This window comes from Oryctolagus cuniculus, chromosome 19 (genome assembly GCF_051225735.1).
Source record: "Oryctolagus cuniculus isolate XC-2025 breed Fujian yellow rabbit chromosome 19, ASM5122573v1, whole genome shotgun sequence".
NCBI lineage: Eukaryota > Metazoa > Chordata > Mammalia > Lagomorpha > Leporidae > Oryctolagus > Oryctolagus cuniculus.
Window position 1 is genome coordinate 33,454,341 of NC_142885.1, and position 20,333 is coordinate 33,474,673.

The window sequence follows — 20,333 nt, forward strand, 5'->3', positions numbered from 1 at the left end:
CTCATGTGCATGAAATGAACCCAATCACATGAGCCATCAGCTGCTTCCTCCCTGTCTGCAACAGCAGAAAGTTGGAGTCAGGAGCCAGAGCTGAGAGTGAAACCCAGTAACTCTGACATGGTACACAGGCATCTTAACTGCCTGCCCTTGGTGTTTGTCTTTCTGTGGCTGGCTTGTATTATCCAGTCCTCAGGATTCATGCCTGCAGTAGCAAGTGTCAGAATATCCTTCCTTTGGAAGGCTGAATAATACTCCGTGGTTCAGTTGGACCACATTGTTTTCCCACACTCATTTTCTTTTGATGGCCCCATGGGTTGTTTGCATATAGGGGTAATGTGAATAATGCTACTGTGAACATGGGTACAAATTACTCCTTGAGACCCTGTCTTCAATTCTTCTATTATGTATGTACTTATGTATTTGAAAGACACAGTGACTGAAAGAGAGCTCTGCCTCACTCCCCAGATGGCCACTACAGTGAAGGCAGGCCAGGATAAAGCCAGGAGCCCTGCACTCCATCTAGGTCTCCCACACAGTTGACAGAGGCCCAAGAACTGGAGCCATAATCTGTTGCCTTCCCATGAGTATTAGCAGGAAGCTGAATTGAAAGCAAATTAACCAAGACTGGAACCAGACACTCCAGTATGGGATGTGGACTTCCCAAGTGGCAGTTTCATTGGCTGCACAACACCCACCCCCGTTTCCAATTCTTGGAGTCATATACCTAGATAAATATACACCTAGATGTATATATACCTAGATGGCTACTTGACAATTCAATGTTTAAAAATTTGGGTGGCAGTTCTATTTTGTGGTGTAGCAGGTTAAGCCACCACTCGGAACACCCACACTCCATATTGGAGTCAGTTCATATTCCAGCTGCTCTACTTCCAATCCAGCTCCCCGCTAATGCATCTGGGAAAGACATGAAGGTTGGCTCAAGTACTTGGGCCCCTGCCACCTACATGGGAAACCCAGAAGAAGTTCCTGCCTCTGGTCTGGCCCAGATTGTCTGTTCTGGTCATTTGGGAGGTGAAGCAGTAGATGGAGGAGTCTCTCTCTGTCTCTCTCCTCCCACTCCCTGCCACAGACTTTGCCTTTCAAATCAATAAATTTTTTTGGTTATAAGGAAATAGCTTTATATTTATTTTAATTTAAAAAGATATTTATTAATTTGAAAGGCAAATTTACAGAGGCAGAAGCAGAGAGTGAAAGACAGAGAGAGTGAGAGAGAGAGGGAGGTATCTGCATCTTCTGCTTCACTCCCCAAATGCTCACAACAGCCATGGCTGGGCCAGGCTGAAGCCCAGAACCTGGAGCTCCACCCTGGTCTCCTACGGGGGTGGAAAGAACTCAAGTATTTGAGCCATCACCTGCTGCCTGCCAAGGTGCACATGAGCAGAAAGATGGAATGGGGACCTTAACTTAGTCTAGAGTCCAGGAAAAGCAAACTCTTCAGCTGGAGACCAGGACAGAGGGAGGTGCTGCCTCTCCTATTCCCCTCCCCCAGCTGTTTATGCTGCTGGCCACTCCCCACCTATGCCCATGCATGTGTGTTCTTTCACCTTTTTAATAAACTTCATCATTCTGGACAGTGTATATGTGCCTGTACTTGGAATGTCTCCCTAAGCAGAAGGCACAGACCTGGAATACACATTCAGCCACCCCACTTACTTCACTTCTTATGGGTGAGCCATCCAGGTGTCTGAGAAAGCCCAGCAGTGAACCAAAAAAGCAACAGTGGTAAGTGGAATTCAATTTGTTTCTGTCTCAGCTGTGCTGAGCTTTTACCTCCTTGTGAAAATTCAAAAGTGTCTCCCTCAGTCTCACTGCTCTTGATCTCAGGCAGATCTGTTAAGATGCAGTTGTGGGGACCTTGTTCCTAAGTTTCAGCTATAGGGGAGGAAAGGCGACAATGAGATGTCTTCGTAAGGAAGATCTGGACAGAGGAATGGGAAGAGAGTTGGACAGTTTGTGGCCTTGTGCCCAAAATCTTTGTTTCTAGATTGTAGTGTGTTTTTTAAATTCATTCTTGCTGCTGAAAAACCTGGAACTTGGAATTTAGTTTCTACTGGATGCAATACACCTGGCTAAAAAGTTCTGTCTTGAGATTTTGAATTGTGGTATTTTCCTTATTAAGATGGGCAGGTGGGCCAAGCACTCACCTTTTGCTAGCAAACTTCTCTTCATCTGACTGGAGTGGTCCTCAAAACAGGTGTGCAGTGTATATGTGCCACACCCCCTGTCAGCAGGTGGTACTTCCTAACATGGCAGGAGTTCCTCAACAGGAGCCGAGGGAGGGACTTTGCCCGACCATGGAAGCCTCAAGTGTGACTTCAGCTTTTCAGTGGATGATGGAAATGGACCCCACCTGACCATGGTGGACCCCATAGCTAGTGCAAACCATGTACCTAGTCAGCAGCACTACCATTTATCTTAGCTTTATGCTGGTTTCTGCTGCCCTGGAATACACACCCAGGTATGGGTTTCAATGCTACCTGAGGTCACAAGCTCTAGATATGCTGGTCCTAGCCCCAGAGAATGTTCAGGACACAGAAGCTTCAGGGCTTACAACCTCTAGCAGCTGGTCTTCAGGCATAGGCTGTGTTATTTTTACAACCCAGGAGCTTTTCCTCCTGGTGTGAGGAGCAGTGCCCCACTAGAGATCATTTCTTGCAGAGATGACATCCCATAAGCTCATGTTGGATGCTGGGAAAATGCCCCAATTATATGTGCATTTGCTCCCAAGTTGTTGGCACCTTTGGAAAAGCACCAGCACTCTTCAACTGGCCAGATTATGTAAGGCATGTTCATTAAGACATTTTAATAGGGGCATTGGGTAATGAAGATGCCCTTACATATAGATCAACCCACAAGGAGCCCTGGAGGCAGGTTGCTTAAAGCCGAGGACCTCAAATTGGGGTATAAAACCTTTGTAATGTATCCAATACAATTAATACAAGGGATCTGAATCACATATATAAGCATAACAGGGTTTGTGGAGAGCCATATCACTTTTGTCTTGTCAGGTTCTACCAAAACTTCAGCTGTATATGACTCCTCATTCGTCCCTGTGGACTGACTCCTAAGGGTACAGTTTAAAAAACCCTAGAAAATCGAGATACAGAGTGGTTTACTGACAGCAGTAGTTGCACAAAGTATGGAGTTTAAAAGGCAGGTTATGCCATGGTGGGTCTTACTCAGGTGATAAAATCTCAGACATTGCCAACTAGCACTTGATCGCAAAAGGCCAAACTTACTGCTTTAACTAGAACCTTGCAATGGGGAAGAGTTAATGAGTTATTATGTCCAGACTCCAGTTTGTTTTCCTGGAGTTCCATGCACATGGAGCAATTTGGAAAGGAAGAGCCCTCCCGACTTCAAAGAGCTCTCCCATTAAATAAGGAGAAGAGATGTTAGCTCTCCTTCAGGAGCACTGGAGTCTTTAGAAAGTGGTTGTCATTCACTGCAGGGGACACAAGAAGACAGATAGCCATGCTATTCAGGGAAATGTGCTAGCAGATAAGGCAGCAAAAGTCGCTGCTGCAGGGCAGGTTCTAGAAATAGCTTTTCTACCTGAGCTTTTTGGTCACTAAGTATCCTCACTACACAAACCCTGTCATAGAATGTTCTCCTCAACCAGGCAACATGAAGGATGCCAGTGGAGGTGGGTGTTCAGTCATAAGCCCATGCGCTGAATGGGGAGTTATTAATATATGACTCTCACTATTTGGAAGAGAATGTTTAATGCCAGGAGTTCCTTGGGTATTTGGAGGGTAAAGGCTGCATACTGTCATAAAGAAAGTACCTCAGCATGTGGTGACTGCTTTAGGTTTTTCTTATCTCCATACCCCTTGGAGACCTTAGTCATCAAAGTCAAAAAGCTAATCATATTCTTAAGAAAGTCCTGGCGAAGCTTTGCCAAGAGACCTCAGAAAGATGGCTTAAATTCTTACCTATTGCCCTCAGGATGAAAGTGGCACCTAAGGCTGCTTTAAAACTGCCTGTCTAAAATGCTATGTAAAAAGGTCTTCTTCACCTCTGATACCCTCTTTCACTCAGGGATACAGATCAGGTAAGAGTTTATTATTAATCTTTTTCCTATACAAGAGGCTAATGGACTGTGGTAATAAAATTCTCACAGTGCCAGGTCCCAAAATCATGAACAGCCTATCCCCAGGAGACCAAGTCTTAAGAGACATTTGGAGCAAAGACTCTTCCTCTGATCAATTGCAGCCTAGATGAAAGGGATCCTACCAGGTGCTACTCAGCACTCCTACTGAAGTCAAATTCAGGGCATCCCAAGCTGGGTACATTTGTCAAGGATCTCAGTTCTACCTCTTTAGTCTTCACAGGGGCACACAGAGAACAAGTCTGCTCATTCTTGTGAATGCATCCAAGATCTCGAATACATCTTCAAGGGGCAAAAGGGTAAGTAAAACCTTTGCTTTTATCATATTGAACCTGCTACACTTAGTGGCACACATATTTTGCCTATCTTTTATTCTCTCAGGAGGCTGCTGTTGTGAGGAAAACTCCATAGTTCTTGTAGTATGATAGTAGGAGATCCTGCTAGGCCATAGAAAACCATTTAAAAATCTGTTTATTGTGTGGGCCAAACTAGAGCCTACACTTCAGGCCAGATTTTACAGCAATTGCTTGAGGCTGTGGGTGCTCTAAGACAGTCATGGACAAGTAGCTGGCCATAAAATGCATACTGGCAAAACCAGGAGCGTGTGCAGTGATTAATGGAATCTGCGGCATCTACTCTAACAGTTGTATATTCACTGAAAAGGATATTACCAGTCTTTATGGCTATGCTAGATGGTTTTATAATCTCAGCAAAGACAATCTATCAATGCCCATGTTTTGGGAAACAGTGGAATATACTCCTCCTATCCTGAAGGGGATTCAACTTGCAATTTATCTTTTTTCCAATTATGCTCATCCTGATTGACAAACTTTTCTGTTTCAGAATTCGACAGCTTCTCAAAATGATGATGACCATGCAAGGGCAACAGCGATTGGCCGTGACAATGAAAATTCCCCAGCTCATGAGATGGATTGATTAGATGAGCTAAGAAGAGGTTTCCGAACCCTGGATAGGTAGGGACAACGCCCCTGGCCAGCAGGAAGTAGCTACAGAAGACGGATCATCATCCTTCAGCACCCCCTTAAGATTAAGGGTTGGAAATCTCTGCGGGGGGATGAGATGGGATAAGGCAGGTAGCTAGCTTAGGGCCACAGAGCTGGAAGTCCCAAGTCACAAGCGCTCGCCCCCATGTAATTCTATCCTACTTGTCCAATAAACTGCCCCTTACTGGGGCGTGTTTCCTTCTGGGTGGGGCACGTGCCATGTGAATTTCCACCACACTTCTACCTCAAAAGCAGCCCGCACTGGAAGAAGTGTGTCCTGCTCTTGGGAGATGGATGCTGAGGTGCTCTCTCTGCACTTTTCCTCTTACCTCCATTTTCCCTGGCCCACTCCCCACCCATGCTCACGTTTCCTTTATCACCCCTTAAATAAATGTTATCATTTTGTGTACTGTACATGTTTCTGTGCTTCAAATGCTTCTCTAGGTAGAAGGCAAAGACCTGGAATAAGATTAGACCCCACTTCAGGGTTAAGGTTCTGTTTGCAACAGAAGGATCCCATATCAGAGGGCCAGTTCAAGTCCTGGCTACTCCACTTTCTATGCAGTTCCCTATTTAAGCACACCCTGGGAAGGTAGCAGGTGATGGCCAAAGAGCTTGGGCCTCTACCACGTGGGAAAGACAGATGGAATTCTGGGATCTTAGCTTCATCTTGGCCAAGCTTCAGCCATTGTGTCCATGTGGGGAGTGAACCAGTGAATGGAAAATGTGTTTGTGTGTGTGTGTGTGTGTGAGAGAGAGAGAGAGAGAAAGAGAGAGAGAGAGAGAAACTCTGCCTTTCATATAAATAACAAATATTTTTAAAAAACAAGTTGTACCAGGAGGTGGGGATCAACAGTTGCTATCTCAGAGCCTGCCTACACAATTCAGGCCATGAATGAACCTAGAATGTTCTGTGTGGCACCTGAAACATGTAAACCATACAAGCAGAAACAAACTCTATGAACAAGGTGCCTCCAATAGGTTTTCTACTTAATTTAATTGGAATATGGAGGCTCAGTGGTGAAGAGAGTTGACAGTAAGATGCTGCTACCAGTAAAGCAACATTGAGAACCTGGGCCCATCTCACTCTAAACACAGGCTTTTTCCTTTACACTTCCCTTCTCTGATTCTCATTAGAGTGGTGTAAGATACACACTTGGGGGTGGGCATTTGGCTTAGAGGTCCTTGGGACTGCACATCCTATATCAGAGTCCTTGGTTTGAAGCCTGGTTCTGCCTCCAACCCTAGGTTCCTGCTAGTGCACACCCCGGCAAGTAGCAGTTGATGGCTCAACAATGTGGGAAACCCAGATGGAGTTCCAGGCTCCTGGGTGTTGCCTGCCATGGCCTGGCTCTTACAGGCATTGGAGATTGAGCCAGCAGTTGGAAGATATCTATGTCTCTATTTCTTATAATAATGATAATAAATGAATAACATAATAAAAAGCCTAAACCCTGACACTGAGCAGGTGTTGGCAAAAGTTCATTCCTAGAATTTCAGCATTTACCACAGATACAGGCAATGACACCTAGGATTACACTGTCATCTCTTCTAAAATGAGCATGGAGGCATCTGGGAAATGTCCCAGCTCAGTTAGTGGAGGAAATGAGCACCCAGTTGAGCCTGGAAAAGCCAGCTGGGTGGTTAAAGTGAAGGCAAAGCCAGGATGTTGGAGCTGCTTCCTCCACTTCTATCACTTGTCATGTCACACAGGGTGTGATCACACTGGCCCTGCCAACTCCACAGGCCATTTAGGTTTACCTGTGGGGCAGGTGTTTAATTGGAGTTTAAGAAGGCCATGTCCCACTCTGGAGTGCTCGAGTAAAGTCCTGCAACTGGCTCTTGACTCCAGCTTCCTGCCAATACATAGCCTGGGAACCAACAGTGATGGCTCAAGTGATTGGATCCTTGAACAGAGTTGTTGGTTCCTGGCTTTGGCCTGGCCAAGCCCTGGTCGTGGTGGGTATTTGGAGAATGAACCATCAGATGGGAGCTTGCTGGCTCTCTGCTGTTCAAATAAATGTCTACATGCAAAATTTAAGTGAAAAATAATTTTGCCCATAACATTGCTAGTAGGCACTTGCTTTAACCCAGGGATACAGTAAGAAGCAAGATGTGTTTAATTAGGGGCTTCTGTTGTGAAGCAGCAGGTTAAAGCACCACCTGTGATGCCAGCATCCCATGTCAGAGCGCTGGTTCAGGTTCTGATGCTCCGTGTCTCATCCAGCTGTTGTGTCTGGGAGAGCAGTGGAGTATGGCCTGAGTGCTTGGCTCCCTACCATCCACATGGGAAACCCCAGTGGAGTTCCTGGCTCCAGGCCTAGTTCAGCCCTGTTTTAGCCATCTGAGGAGTGAACCAACAAATGGAAGATCTCTCTCAATCTTTCTGTCTCTCTTTCTCTCTCCCTCCCTATCTCCTTCTTTCTCCCTCTCTCTCCATTTTAAATAAATAATTTTTTTAAAGAAAGATTCAGTGCTCCAACCATCATCCCCAGACATGCATGTTGATTGCTAAGCATTCACCACCAACAACAGCTAGTGGAGCTGTGTGATTTGGGAAGCTTGCGGCGCTGCAAAATAAAAGTCATCACCCCCATTTTACAGAGAGGGAAAAAAGACAGTCTGACACTTGTCATAGGTGAAATTGGTATAGAGAAGGCCCTACTTCCAAGTTTAGCCTGATAGGGCTGCCAGATTTAGCCAAGAAAAAAACAGAAGTACCTGAAACAATAACACCCAAATGCCCAGTTCCATTTGTAGATAAACTTCGAATGACATGACCCCTTAGTGTATCATATCCTAAATGTTCCATGGAATGAAATATATTTGTTTTTTTTCCATTCATCTGACATGTGAATTGATCTGGATTGATCAGAAATGCAAATGCATCTAAATATTGCATAGAATATTGAATAAACTCACAAATTATGCATTGGGCAACTGTTGAGAAAATTCATCTTGGAGTCCTGTATTTTTCCTTTAAAAGATATTTTAAAGATCCTTATATTTATTTGAAAAGCAGAGTGACAGCACAGGAGGGAGAGACAGAGATATGTTCCATCCACGGATAGACTCCTGAAATCCTTGCAACAGATGGGGCAGGGCCAGGCTAGAGCAGTGAGCCAGGGCCTCATTCCAGCTCTCCCATGTGGGGGGCAGGAACCCAATTACTTGAGCCCTTGGCGTTGCCTCCCAGGGTCTGCAGTAGCAGGAAGCTGGAGTCAGGAGCAGAGCCAGGCATCAAACACAGGCACTCTGATGTGTAACAGAGGCAGGGGAACTCCACTTTTTGAATAAGTTATCCTTTCTTTTTTGAATTCCCTGTGGTACTGAGTAAAAAAATTCAGTTGAGCATATTTGTGTGGCCTATTTGGGTTCTCTGTTCTATTTGTCTATGTCTGTCCTTTCCCCAGTGTCACAAATTCTTGATTACTGCATCTACATAGTGAGACTTGACATTGACTGCAGTGAATCTTCCCACTTTGTTCTTCCCACTCTCCCAAGACTGTCTTAACTCTCGATATGAATTTTAGAATAAGTTCACCTAGACCTACAAAAATCTTGCTGGGATAGTGATGGAATTGTATTAGAGTTATTTACTATTTTGGGGAAACCAGTGCCTTTATTACATTTATCCTGTAATCCATGGGCACAGTACGGTTTCCAGTTCTTTAGATGTACTTTGCCTTTTTTAAATCAGTATTTTGTTATTTATAGTGTACAATATTATACATATTTTGTTAATACTATACATAAGCATTTGATTTTCTCAAATTAGTTGAAAGTGGCATAGTTAATTTCAGGTTCTACATTTCCATTGTTAGTATTCAGAAAGAGAATCAAATTTTTCATGTTTTGTAGCTGGAAAACTTGCTAGAGAGAGAGAGAGAAAGAGAGAGAGAGAGAGAGAGAGAGAGAGAGAGACTCAGGCAGCATGGCCCTTTGCAGTAACCAGGAGAGGCCAGGCCCACACAGCTGGGACAACCTGTCCCCAAATCATCATGACATGAAGAGAGCAAGTCCCACTCACCTGGACCTGAATCCATCCACGTGTCCTGAACTTGCTTGCTACCTAGAAAACAAACTCCAGCTCAGCCGGTCACTTGACACACGAGTGGCCTCTAACTGCTGTAGAATATGGAAGGAGCAGTGCTTGGCAATGATGACATCATGGAGTGCAGTCACAATGGTACCCTCCTAGATCAGCAGGTCTCAGGATCAGGGTTCCCAACCCCCTGAGGAATAAGAATCCCCTAGCAGGGGGCCTGTGGTCTCTTCTGGGATCAAGAGAAAAGGACAGATGTGTGGGAGGTATGTCATGGGCTCAGATGTCCCGGTGCCTTCTGTCACCCACTGGACAAGGTCCCAGATCCATGCCACTCTCCATCCTCCTTTTCCTCCTCTACAATTATATTTTGTATTGACTTTTGAGCATTTGCATTTTGGATTAATATGAGTGCAATGGGTGCCCTCACAATTGGTATACAACTACCTGAGGTCTCCCTACTTTCCCCACCCTTGCAAATGACCAGAACTGGGGAATCCATGTGGCACAAACTCCTGCCACAAGACAGGCTTACTCCAGCACTGCTGATCCAGGCTGTGCCTCCTGCCCTCCTCTGGCCTTTCCTTGCTGCTGCTGTTGCTTTTGGGTGTCAAAGAGTCCAGGGACTAGGGTGAGTGGTGAGGCAGGCTGCCTGCCTCCTGCCTGGGACCGTGAGCCAGCAGGGACCAGACTGCAGAAGAAACAAGAACTCTGTTCTGGACAAAGGCAAGAGTGAAGTATTGAGTCACTGTGACTTCACCACCAGCCCCTGACACTGGTGCTGACCACACAGAGGCTGATGGTGTCAATAAGCATGTGGGGCAGGAGCACCCACAATCTCCAGGGCTCCCAGATGAGGGACATCTATGTCTGGGGGACACCTTCACGTCAGCACCATTAGGCCCCTTCCAGCTCCTCAGCTGGGCATGGTTGCCTCTGGTCCTGCAGGGACAGTGAATGCCTTGCAGGATTTGTGGAGCCTCCTGGGTCTTGCTGTGGCCAAGCTTGTCACTACTCTCCCTGTCCTGGGGGGCCTGAGCTGTAATATCCCACTGGGGACAAGTGTGAGCCTGTGTGTGTGTGTGTGTGTTCACAAGCCCATGTGTGTTCCTAGCTATGCAGGTTCCATTGCTGCTGTTGTATTCACCTGTCTCCTCATCACCCTTGTCTGGTCTCCCCTGGAGGTGAGGATGGAGGGAGGCCAAGGGCAGGGTCCTGTGAGGAAGCTGGGCCCTGGCTGGTGGAGGTGACTGTGGTGTGGTGCTGGGTGTGTTCTGCAGAGCAGGGATCCCCACCCTGCCCCAGACATCATCACATTCAGGGGCTCCAAGGATGAACCACTTCCCAAGGTCTCAGGGCAGCTGGGTTACCAGGTGCTGCTGACCAGGCCATGGGTTGAGTAATACAAGATGAGAACTGGGAGAACTCACCTCAGGGACATTGCTTCTGTCACTCAGAAGGTCATATGGGGGCACCTCCCATCTGTCATGCCCTCCTCTGCCATCCACCTGAATCACTGGAGACTAACCAGGAGGGAGTAATGATGAACATGTCCTTGCAGCCTGTCCTACCCTCCTGATGCCCCACAGGGTCCCAGTCCCTGCTCCTGAACCATGACTCACGCTGTGACAACCCCACACCATTGCTGGCCTGGCCAGGGCATGTGACCATCAGGGTTAAGGAAATGACACAGCTCCTCCCACACAGAGGAGCCTGAAGCCTCCCAGCCCTGCTCCTGCTAGGACAGTCATTCAGGCCTCACCTAACCTGTGCTTAGTCTTGGACCCCACCCACTCTTAGGCTGCTACACTCCTGCCTGATGATTCTCCATCATCCCCTCTTGGTCCTGCTTGTGCTGACCTCCTGTGAGCTCACAGCTTGCCCAGTAACTGAGCCCACAGTGTCCAGTGTCTCCAAGGACTGCACTTCCACAGTGTCTGCTCAGGACAGCCACCAGCGCGTCCTTATCCCAAGGAGACTCTTCATGTCCATGAACTCACCAGTTGTCTCCATCACCCACTGGTCTACTTCTTCAGTTGTTAAATTATAGTATATATAGTAATTATTCTTAGTCATTTTGTTTCTCTGCTCTAGGTTGAATCCAAAGATTTTGTTCAAATAATTAAAAGAAGAAATATTTATAGAAGATAATTCACATTTTTCCATTTCTAATGTTTAGGTGCCTATCAACAAACACTGTGCATTTTCTGTGAATCCATAGAGTCTTGTAGTTTCTGGTCCATAACATGAAGCATTTATTGAATGAATGCATTATTTTGAAACAAACAAGTGTCTGTTGCATGTTACAACAATGTAAAAAAGCTCCAATATAAAAACATTTTAATAGGTTGTGAAATATACAATTATAAAATCTCTAAATATTACCTATAAAATTAGTACCTTGTTTTAAATTATTCTATAAAAACAAAAATAACACATTGGTAATAACTCTTGAGGTTCAAGAATATCCCCCATCAATACTACAAACCACAAACACATAAAAATCCTACAGATATTATTTAGATATTTAAATAAAACTATGATTACAGTAAATATATTCATTTCTCAAGTACAATACATTAGAATTGTGGCTTAGAGACACTAAGAACACAATTATAGGTGCAGTTGCATCAATTTTCATCATCCATATATAGCTCACTTGTTGCTTGCTAAATTATATGGTCAACTTAATCAATTTTTAAAACAAATTTTACTGGTGTAATTGTAGAGAGGCAGAGCAAGACCAGAATAGTAATCACATATACAAATCCTAGTAAACATTAAAAAAAAGTTTCTATTTGGAGAAATAGGACTTAGGGCCCAGCACTGTGGCATAGCAGATAAATGGCATCCTATATGGGTGCTTGTTCATGTCTTGGGTGTTCCACTTTTGCTCTAGCTCCCTGCACCTGGGAAAACAGTGGATGATGGCCCAAGTCCTAGGGCTCCTGTGCCCATGTGGGAGAACCAGGTGAAGCTCCTGTCTCCTGGCTTCAGATGGACCCAGCTCTGGCCATTGAGGCCACTTGGGGACTGAGTCAGTGGATGAAAGATCTCTCTCTCTCTCTCACTCTCTCTCTTGCTCACTCTCACTTTCGCTCTGATTCTCTAACTCTAAGAAAGAATGCTATTCTGTTAGTATCAAAGACACTGCCCACTCCAGAATTATCAGGCTCTTTCCAGCCCCATATCCAATTTCACACAAGCCCCTCTTCTCTGGTGGGCTGAGCAAGTGTCTCCACCCCCACCATCCACACACATCTTCCAGTTCTGCTCTTTCACTGTGTGACAGGGGAACTGGATCACAGCCTGGTGAGGACCTCTATGTCCAGTGTTTGCCTCATGGGGGAAGAGGAATTGCACCAACATAGGTGACATGGGGCCGGCTGATGCATGCTGCATGTGTGTAACTCATCTTCTGAATCTTTGCTCGCAAGGGCTGAGATAACACCCATTCTGGCCAGGTCCAGAAGAGAACTGGAGTAGCCCCTGCTCAGCATCTGAGGCTCCTGTGTTCTCTGCACCCCTCCTCTGGAGACAGTGGTGGTCCCATTGCATCTCCTACACATGTGTGTGCCACCCTGGCCTGCTTTTGTCTGCTGCTTCTTGTTAGGATATGGAGCCTCAGGAAGAAAGTGATGTTTTTAAAATATTGGGGAAATGATTTCAGACACCTGGAGGCAAATGTGGAGCTGTAATCTGAGTCCACTCAGGGCAGCACACATAAGGACTTGTCCATGTGTGCTGGGAACTTTACAACTTCAAGACAACAGTGGGGATGCCTAGTTGCTTCATGTTTACATTCAGCAGTTCAACATACTTTAAATGTATTTTAATTCATGCTATATATTGTGGCTTTGTGTTTCAAATAATGTTTACTCTTCTGTTTTGACACCAGATAAGACAGTTTCTAAAGAATAAATTTTTTATCTTTCTTAACTTCAGAATATTAATTTTGGAAAATCAGCTAAACTTGTGTGTTATGTGGCTGTAAATGATGTACATGCTATAAAATAAGTGTCACTGTTATGTGGGATTATAATTTCTAAATGTTACTCATTGAAATGAGCATACAATAAAAAGCATTTATTGTAAAAAAATCAACCAGAAAATGCATATTTCTGGGATTCTGTTAGAATCCTGGTAAAGAGATAATGACTACTTATAATTGAGTTATTCCAATGGGTGGAGCTTAAATTTGATGAGCAAAGCTTCACAGAGTCACCACTTTATTGTAAGAATGCCATAGAAATAACCCCTATGTTGTGGCTCCTTCACCCACAGCAGCCCCCAGTGTCCAGATTCCAGACCCAGTGATATTTTTACACAATATTTTACTTGCTTACAATAAATGCATGGTAGAAATGTCATGGGCATTGCATGGGTTTCACTTGAAGAAGCCGCTCTGGGGGTCCTTGCAGCCACTGTGTCACACCAGCATCATGTGCAGGCACCCATGGCCGGTACTCACCTCAGTGCATACATATTTGCTCTCTTTCCATTTGCAATGCATTTTCAGGATGCTGTGAGTAGGTCTTCCTCAACACAAAAAAGCAAACTGGAAGAGCAAGTTTGGGTGTGACTTCCAGTGACCAAAGTGGAACAGAAGCATTGTTTCCTCTGTTATTCTTGACCTGTACACCCTGTCCTGTGGTCTGAATGGCAGGATCACTCCATCTCCCAAAATATCTGCAGCTCAGGGTTGTTTCGGGGCCAGGGATTCTGCATTATCATCTCACCACCAGGTTCCTCTAAGACTGGGTGTATGTGAGACTCACCTGTCTTGTTGATATATCATGGATACCTGTGTGAGGGCTGCTGAATGGTGACCCCAAAGATGCCCACACCCCAATCCCTACACCTATGAATATACTTCCTACCCAGAAAAAGGGGTTTGACAGACATTATGATTGGGGACACCAAGATGGCACATTTGACTGGTTAGTCCCCTGTAAGCTTGGATCCCTTCTAAAAGGACAGCAGGGCCCAGAAGCAGAGGAAGAAGCATGTGAGGCCAGGGCCACATGCCAATGAGTGCAGACACCCTCCATACACTGGCAGTGCAGCACACAGATTGTGCCCTGGGGTCTGCAGAAGGAAAGAATACAACAGTGGAAGGCCTTTCCCAGGTAACATGGTGTGGCTTGTTCTGCAAAGCCACATTATTGGAGAGTATGGCAACAGTGTCCTTCCCAAAAGAAGCACCAGAGACAAGTTGCAGTGACCATGTCCAACTTTATTTGCAGCATGTACACTTTTTAAAGGGCAGGGAGAAAGAGAAGGGGTGCAACTAACTCTGGGGAACACTAACTATAGGACAGAACTGACACTGGCGCCCATATGCCTCTCCAATCAGCTTGAGGGTAGGTTTCCATGTGGGCAGTTTGCCTGACTGGCAGAAGGTGGGGGTGGGGAAAAATGTGCCTGGGCTCAGGCTCACTGCTGGGATCACCCACTATGAGGTCCTTGGCTTCCAGTCCATGACAGATGGTTGGACTGTGTAGATAGCCTTGGGAAAGAACAACAAAGGCCCAATGTCTCCCTTCACTTGTAAATGCAAACTGCTCTTCACTCTCAGGAACTACATTGATGGAGAAGAAGGCATTAGCTAGGTCCACTATATAGCAGTACCATCCCAAAACCAGAGTCAAATGATCCAGAGGTTGGTAATCAAGGGAACAGCAGGCTGCAGAGGTGGTGTCACCTTGTTTAACTCTCAATAATCTATATTCATTCACCAGGTACCATCTTGCTTCCACACCAGCCGTATTAGTTAGTTGTGGGGACTGTGTGCAAGATACACAATGTCAGCTTTCTCCAATTTCAGGGTAGTCTGTCCAATTTCTTCACTTCCTCTAAGCAATCAATATTGTCACACCCAGACTACTAATTAGGGTGCTTCCAAAGTCACTACCACATGCAGCGGGTGTCCCCTGACCATGGCTTTATAATTCACACCCACAATGGGAATTCACTCTGTGTGGTGAGCACAGTCAATCCTTTGAGCACATCTATTTTAAAATATACTCTGGTGCTGAGGAGACATAAATTGTGTATGCCTGGGCAGAAGATGGCCTATGCCTAAAGTCATTGTTGCCTGTCACACCAGATTGTGTGGTCTCTATAGCCATCAACAGATGCCACAGAAACACTGGAGCAATCAGGAATCTTATACAGAAGGCTGCAGTCAGCTCCAGTGTCAACCAGTATCAGCACATGCTGAACATTAGGAGGGACAATAGGTTGTTAATTCCACATGTGGCCTCCCATTCACCTGGGTCCCCCACAACTCAGTTCCTCAGCCTTTCCAGTAGTCTAATAGGGAAAACTCTTCTCTTGGAGCCCCCATGAAATCTTGGAGGCATATTGGGTGAATTGAGTTCTTTTCTCTCATGGGCATTTTCCAATAGTGCTGTCCAGTGGGCAGCTGTCACCTAACATTAACAGCACATCATTGGCTGGTGATTGATTTTATCCCTTCTTATTCCTGCCATTGGCAGGTCGATCCAAATTTATATCTGGGACATTTTAATGACCCATTTTCTTGTTTGTCCCTCTCCCCGAGGCAGAATTTTCATTTGTTTGCCTTTACTTTTTTCCTAGCAGTTGTACCACCCTGTGATCCTGCTGCTTTATCTCTACATCATCTACATCTTTCCATAACATCGGTCACCTCACAAACATGGTGGTCAATATAGGTCGTTATTATGGCTGCAGAGACCCAAAGGCAGGAGGAGGTAAAGAGGCCAATTTTTCATTTGAGTGGTTAAGTGCTCAACACCAGTGCCCCTAGTATTCACATTAAACATTCCCTGCCACATGGGCATTTATCTAATAACGTGAGCCAAGTCCACATGCATGGTCCATTTACTCACACAGTAGCCCTTAAGCACTCCATCAGGGAATGATCCCCTTGAAAGTCTCCAAGGCAATGGCGGCCAGCGCCGTGGCTCAATAGGCTAATCCTCCACCTTGCGGCGCCGGCACACTGGGTTCTAGTCCCGGTTGGGGCGCCGGATTCTGTCCCGGTTGCCCCTCTTCCAGGCCAGCTCTCTGCTATGGCCAGGGAGTGCAGTGGAGGATGGCCCAGGTGCTTGGGCCCTGCACCCCATGGGAGACCAGGAAAAGCACCTGGATCCTGGCTCCTGCCATCGGATCAGCGCGGTGCGCCGGCTGCAGCGGCGGCCATTGGAGGGTGAACCAACGCCAAAGGAAGACCTTTCTCTCTCTCTCTCTCTCACTGTCCACTCTGCCTGTCAAAAAAAAAAAAAGTCTCCAAGGCAATGGCTGATTTGCAGACATTGTCATAGTAATGGGTGAAATGTAATGGAAGTTAATTTCTTCATTTCTAATGGGGACAACTGGAGGCTATCAACTCCATCACTCCACAAGCACAAAAGCCATACTTTTCTTGGTTCTCCTGGCCTCTGTCTGCTTGCTTCCCCAACTCCCTCTGCTTGGTTGGGTGTAAGCAGTATTAGCAAATTCACTTCCTGAGGGAGGCCTTGTGGCCCACATCCTGGGGCTATATGCTGGTTGAGCTCCAGCTGACACTTTCTTCCATGGTGGGCATGCAGAGGTGGCAGGGGCCCAGCTCTTCACCGGGTCCTTCCTCACTGGGCTGCTCTCTTCCCATTCATACTCTGCCCTCTACAGACACAGCCAGTCCTGCTCCAAAGCCTGTGCCCAGATATTCAGCTGCTCTCCCCAGCACATAGCTCCTTTACCTGGGCATCACTGATATGGGTGTCTTTACACTGACACCTTAACACAGTGAGGAAGCCTTCATGCTGCCATCCTAACATGGTGAGTGACATCCATCCTGTCCACACAGCACTGGTCTGATCTCCTGCCAGCATTATGACTTCCAGGACATGCAAAGCCCATTTTACCTGTTTCCACTCCTGAAGAGGAGTCCAAGACATTAGGACCTCTGCCACAAGGTATTATGGTCCTATAAGAGGCCACATGTTCCCTGGCAGGAAACCCAAATACTGTGGACTGTGAGAGATGTCAAACCCATGCACAGTCATCAGGGATGCTGAGGCACTCTGGGCCAGATTCTGGAAGAACACTCCCAGAGCTGTAAGCAGATGCAGAGTCTTTATTCAGCCAGGAGCAGCACCAGCAGCACAGGTGACCTAGCAGAACAGCAGCATCCCACAAGGCTCTTTCTACGCAGGGCTACACAATAATGGCCATTAGCCAAGGAGGTACTTGGATTGAGATCCTGGCTCCAGACTACAGTCCTGGCTGAGGCCTGAACATCGCAGGCATTTAAATCGTAAACCATCAGATAAAATCACATGTGCATGCTCGCTCTCTCCTACACACTCTCTCAACTAAATAAAATTTTCAAAAGTTAAATGATAGTGGAAGAGGAAGCATCAAATCAATAGTGACGCTTATACAGCTTAGTGTGGTAGCAGTTTATACTAAGGGAACTGCAATGGATTCCTTTGAAATTTCATAAATTATTGGACACTGTTATGCCAAAATGCAGATATAATAGTACATATATTTTAGACTTTTTCTTAGGTATTCATTAAAATCTTGCAATCCACTGGTGAACTTCAGCTTAATATATATCTGTTGCATTGGAAAGATCCACAGGTGTTTTTTTCATTTTTGTTATATTTACAATAAATTTAATGTATATACATAGCAAGATGTAAATCATGTATTTCCAGCCTCCTCTTGAGAATTACAACTGATTTGGACTGCTTAAATTCCTGATTTCCTAATTCTGTCCAGAATTTTGAATCTAAAATATTCATGACTTCCATATGAAATATATTTTGTACCAGTCTATAACCATCAGTGTGATGATATATTTATGATGTATTTACCAATTGATTTTCTTATACTTGTTGAAACAAATAATTATAAAAGTATTTTCATTATTTTTGAAGTATGTCTTAAATGTTCCTTTTTTGATTTATTGAACATCTATTAGTATTTTATTAGTAGAAACTATTTTTTGTTTTCATTCTTTTTCCAATGATATAAATTGTTTTTGTATTTTTAATTAAGATTTATAGAAAATTTTTACTCCCAACAATCTTTCCCAAGGCATTTCAGAGTACATTGACACTCCATGGGTTCTCACCAAGTGTATCAGTGTGTATTTCCCAAAGCAGGGACAGTCTCTGGTATATACAAATGGTAATGACTGAAGTCAGGCAATTGGAACATGTTACTACTACTGGAGCCTCAGGACACTTCTAGGCTTTGCAGTTGTCTCAAAAATGCCTTTTATGGGTGCGAGCATTGTGGCATAGGCAGCTAAGCCACTACTTGCAACACTGGTATCCCATGTGGAGCACAGGTTCCAGTCCTGACTACTTTAATTCCAATCCAGCTTCCTCTTAATGAGCCAGTTAGGGCCACCCAAGTGAGAGACCCAAATGGAGGTCCTGGCCCCTTTCTCTGTGATTACTGAATGCTTTGGGACTTTGAAGAGAAGCAGACATGACTGTTTCCCATTGTACAAAGGGGGCTGATCTCTGGCACATGCTTCCCAGCATTGCCCAAACAACAACATGAAATGGCCACACAGCCACCTGGTGTACCAGGTGTTTTTTAAAAATCCCCTTTTGCATACACTAGAGAGGCAGAGAGAGAGACAGAGGAACAACAGACAGACCTCTCATCCACCGATTCCTCCCACAAATGTTCAAAGTAGTCCCTGGTTGGGGCCAAAGCCAGGAGGTGGGGTCCCCAGCCAACTCCATCCTGTGTTTGACAGGAATCCAATAATTACTTGAGACATCTGCTGCCTCCCAGGGTCTGCATTACAGGGTTCATAGGAGCACGGTTGCAAAGTGAACCCAGGTGAACTCTAAGGTGGGACACGGGCATCTTAACCTCTGCACTAAAGATTCGGCTCCATGTTATGAGCTCCTAATTTGTTCCACCTGGCAAGGGAAGGATGCACTCCTGAAATGTTCTCACTTTCCTCCCTTGAGAGTGCTCAGGAACCATTCTATGGTTTCTCAGCTGTCTCTGTCATAAGAAATACAGACCCTGAGCCACAGTGGCTCAGACACTCATGAGGCAGATGGAGTTCCTGGCCCAAGATGTAATATCTTTTTAAGAACCTTACTGGTCATCTCTGCCTTTCCCTTTCCAGGATTCCCCTGGTTAACTTCTGCTGTTTGACACAGCAGGGACTACACCCCTTGGGACAGCAACATCCTGTATCAGAGTGCCTGAGTTCAAGTCCCGGCTCCACGTCCAGGTGTAGATTTCTGCTAACACACACTTGGAGGCAGTAGGCAGCGGCTCCAGTTGTTGGGTCCTTTCCTTTCCAGGGTTTCTGTCTCTTCTTCTATTTAACGGGTCCACCGGCCTATTGCCTGGTGGTCGTAGCATTGCACTTGTCACGGGCATACCAGTGGATGGAAGATATCTCTCTTTTTCTCTCTCTCTCCCTCTCCCTCTCCCTCTCTCTCTCTCTCTGTTTCTCTTTGTCTCTTTCTCAGCTTCTCAGAGACACTGAGTCAGTCCAGGGACATAAGTTTGGTTCTACAGTTGCCAACAATCCCCTTGGAGGGAGGCTTCCACCAGTTGTACACCACCATTGGGGCCTGGCTGGGATGTGGGCCACCTCCTACCCTTTGCTCAACAGTCAGGCAGCAAGGGGCCCAAGGCTCACTGCACTGTGCAGAAGAAAAACAGCCAAATTTCATAGTTCCCTGTGTGCTTCCTGTGATGATGTGCTGACAGAAAATGATCATTTTCTTTCTTTTTTTTTTGGACAGGCAGAGTGGACAGTGAGAGAGAGAGACAGAGAGAAAGGTCTTCCTTTTTGCCATTGGTTCACCCTCCAAAGGCTGCCACAGCTGGCACACTGCGACCGACACACCACACTGATCCGAAGGCAGGAGCCAAGTGCTTCTCCTGGTCTCCCATGGGGTGCAGGGCACAAGCACTTGGGCCATCCTCTACTGCACTCCCTGGCCACAACAGAGAGCTGGCCTGGAAGAGGAGCAACCGGGACAGAATCCGGAGCCCCAACCGGGACTAGAACCCAGTGTGCCAGTGCTGCTAGGTGGAGGATTAGCCTATTGAGCCATGGTGCCGGCCCGATCATTTTCCTTTGTTTTGTAAACCAGTATGGAGAAAGACCCATGAAATTCAAGGGGACACA